Below are 3,866 nucleotides of genomic sequence, written 5' to 3' on the forward strand. Positions count from 1 at the left end.
TACTATTTTAAGTTGAAGTCAGTCGATTGCGAATATTGAAGAAAGCAAGTGTCATCCATAGAGTGCGGAAGTCGTGAAGTTTAATACAAGACCTTTGTTTCTTTAATTTACCTTTATATATATCCAAAATAAACATTATCAATTTGTACTACCCTACAAATTATTGGGGCTCGTCCGGGAATATAAAAGGAAAAAAGAACAAAGAGAAAACTGTGCGTTAACACATCGAAAACTGTCGCGTCGAAGAATGAAGTGAGGACTGACAAAAAAGAGAAGTAAAAACTGAAAAGCGTTGGATGTAATTGTTAAACAAGAACAGATAAAGACGAGGAAAATCTAAAAAGTTAAACAGATCGACTAACGTTGAAGCAGCAAATTGGTGTACACAGACTACAAAAGTGCCAAAAATTTGGCAAAAAAATCTACTGTGAGCTTACCCAAAAACTAACTCGAAAAAAAAACTTGCAACGCAAAATTTGCGCAGTAGAGAAAAGAGAACGAAGATATACAGCAGTGGACTGGCCACTTGCTATTTTTGCGACAACAAAAGTTTCACTGTGGCGAAAAGAGGAGCTGCAAGAATTACAAACGACGCAATCCGCCAAAAAATTGCGAAGAGACGAGCAAGAAGTGGCAACGAGACGAGCAAGCAGTGCAGCGTGACGACATCGTAGAAGAGTACGAGCTGGAGTAGCAGAGTGGACTGGATTGGCAAAATTGAAGCAGACGTAGAAGACAGCAAAATCCAATTTCGTGTGGTGAGCGACTGAGGCGATTTCACATATTTAATCTGATTTGAATTTTTTTGAATACACGAATTGTTTAACGTCAATTAAATTCTTACTTTGTTGTATCAAAACATTTAAATATTGAATTGTACCACTGTTTGTAAACGGCTTGAACGCATTACTATGGATGCTAGAACGATCCTCGCTAAGACTGTGCCTCTACTAAGGGCAAAGTTATCCGAACTAGGTTTGGATACAACTGGCAGAAAAGGAGCTTTGCAGGATCGGTTGTTCGATCATTATGCATTAGATGTGGCTGACGATGAGGACGGCGAGGCTGATGGGGAAGTTGCGAGTATTAGTAGGGCTTCCAATTACCAAGAGGCGGTTCAACCTAGTAGCTCGAGATTTACACTACGCGATATTCAGGACAGTGTTTCATCATTTTCAGGCTCCGAACAGGAAGACGTCAATCACAGTTACCGTGGAGCAGCCAAGCTCTACATAAAAAGTACAAGGGGAGTTAGGGGTTGGATTGAGCTTAAAAATTTCGGTAAAAAGCCATGTTTGGCAGAGATACAGAAGATTTTGCGCAAAAGGCAAAAACAACCAAAGAGACATCTTTATAGTTTAATGGAGATCAGCAAACCGATAAATCTTGATGAGGAAAGTCTAGTATCGTACTTCATAGATGGCATCCCAGATATCCAGGTCAACAAGGTAGGGTTGTATCGAGCGAATTCCATTAGGGAACTTAAAGCCGAATTAAGCATTTACGAAAAGATGAAGGGTGAGGGAAATACTAAAGACAATTTGAATAGGGATTCGACAGGTAAACCGACTCAGAGCAATTTTCAAAGGGAATGCTTCAACTGTAACAGCGAAGGCCATATTGCTAAGGATTGCAAAGGCGAAGTAATATGTTACAAGTGCAACAAGAAAGCCCATATCTCTAAAAATTGCGATGAGAATAAAGAAACTATTTCCGTTAAGAAAGAGTTTGCAAACATACTGGAAGTAAAAGCCGCAAAGGGACTCATTTACAAAAAGATGAAAGCTGAAGGAGTGACATTCATAGCCATGATTGACTCGGGATGTGAATTGTGTTTGATGAGAGAGGATATTTTCCGAAGTTTTGACGGCTTTAAGCTAAAGCCAGTAGTTAAGCACCTGAGAGGTATCGGCAAGGGCGAACTTGTGACCGTCTCGGTAACTTTCCATGTCGCCAAACAGAACTAACTCGAGTACTCTGCGGTTGTGGGGAACGATGTGCTACAGTCAGTCGACGTAATGTTCAGTTCCAACGGCGTCGAGTTCAGGACAAAAGAGAGAGACTTTGCATCGACATTTAATGTGTCACGGAAATAGTCGAGAAAAGTTCCGTCCTAGCTAAATTAATTTATCTCACCTGGCCGACAATCAAAAACTAAAGGTACAGGAAGAGAGAGAAACCTAGGAGCCCTCAAAAGACCAGGAAGCAACCAGTGAAGGAAGTTCCACCGGTCAGGTTGAGGACGATAGCGACTCAGAAGCGTGTTTAATTGATGAGAGTGAGGAAGATGAAGATGAGAAGAGTGACGATGAGAAAGATGATAACGAGAAGGTGGAGCTAGGAGGGGTTTCAAAGACCTCAGACGCGGGGAAGGAAGAAAAGTCCGACGAAGATGATAAAGCCCCTGTAGAGGAGCCTGTTTCCAAGAAAGGCAAGGAAAGTAAAAAACCCGAGGAATACAACTCTGTAGTATTAAAAGAAAAGAGCGGAATTCTCAAAGTGTCCGTTGGTAAAAATTCCCAAGGAACGTCAAAAAATCAGATCGTCTATGCCGCGAACATTCCAAATGAATACAAACACAAGGATGTGGTCACCTTATTCGGCAAGTTCGGGCCGATCTATGCAGTGCACCGTATCACTAATAAGTTGGGTTCCAATTCAGTCATTATGGCCTTTGATACGCCGGCTGGAGCAGAAGCCGGAGAAGAGGCGCTGACTCTTTGAGAAAATGTTTTGACCGTATCTCAAGCGAAGGACAAGGAAGCTTTAATGGATCGCACAGTTGTGGTTGCCCTGTTTGGACCAAATGTCATCAAAGAGGATATCAAGAGCTTTATCGAGAAAGTAGCTCCCGTGGAGGATGTAACTTTAACTGCTAAAAGCCTTATCCCCAGAGCAATTGTACGTTTGGAGTCAGTAGATGATATTCCCAAAGTCCTTAAACTGCACAGCACCGAGCTCTTTTCTCGCTTTATTACGGTGTGACCTGTTTCGTTCAAGGCGTTGTCAAAGTTGAATGAACTTACCCTGGTCGTCGAAAATGTAGGCAAGCACGAGTCTTACAGCTGCGATGCCTTGGAGAAGATATTCAAAAAATGTGGCAAATTGGACTATGTTGACGTTGTGTGTAGCAATACAGTTTTAGCTTTCGTCACATTCAAGCAACCTGAAGGATCTAAAAAGGCTATTGCACAACTCCAAGGAAAGACTGTTAACAATGTGGAGCTAAAGCTGAAGCCCTATCATGTCAGTAGCTCGGGGAGGGCTATTCTAGTGACAAACTTGAAGTCAGATACTACTGAAGCTGACCTTAGGTAATTGCTCACCTAGAGCGGCGAAATCGAGAGCATCCAGATGTTGGGCATTAAGGCCGTAATAAAGTTCACAACCGATGAAGGCTTCTGTAAATCATTCTTGGCCAACGAAACTATGGTCAACCGCGTACCTATTTTTATCGAGCCCAACTCTCTGCTGAAGCACAGATTAATGAAAAGACGCACTGCAAAAAGCCACGCCCCCGGAAAGTTGCAGAAGAACACATTTGGACACAAACCTTTTAATAAGCGTCCGTCACATAAAAATGGGGGCAATCCGTTTATAAAAAGGAAGTTAGAAACTGAATATGCCATAGGAGAATGAGTTGCCACAAAAAGAACAGAGTATGGAACTGGAATGAAACTTCGTCCAAAATTACAAAGTAACTAAAGAACTTAATCACGGGCGTTAAGAAGTAAAAAAAGATGGTAATCAGGAGGGACCAAAAATTACTACGACAGCAGCCGAATACATGAAAAAATGGGGTTCTTTAAGGGGCGAATGAAGATTCAGGATTGTCGATTGTGGGATATGGGTATATTAAGGCATTA

General features: G+C 41.8%; 1 pseudogene; it reads left to right on the forward strand.

Moving 5' to 3' along the window:
- The first annotated feature begins 911 nt into the window (after positions 1-911).
- On the forward strand, positions 912-3,639 carry LOC108114831 (annotated as a pseudogene).
- Positions 3,640-3,866: the final 227 nt, after the last annotated feature.

The sequence above is a fragment of the Drosophila eugracilis genome, unplaced genomic scaffold (genome assembly GCF_018153835.1).
Source record: "Drosophila eugracilis isolate 14026-0451.02 unplaced genomic scaffold, ASM1815383v1 contig_1748, whole genome shotgun sequence".
Taxonomy (NCBI): Eukaryota; Metazoa; Arthropoda; class Insecta; order Diptera; family Drosophilidae; genus Drosophila; species Drosophila eugracilis.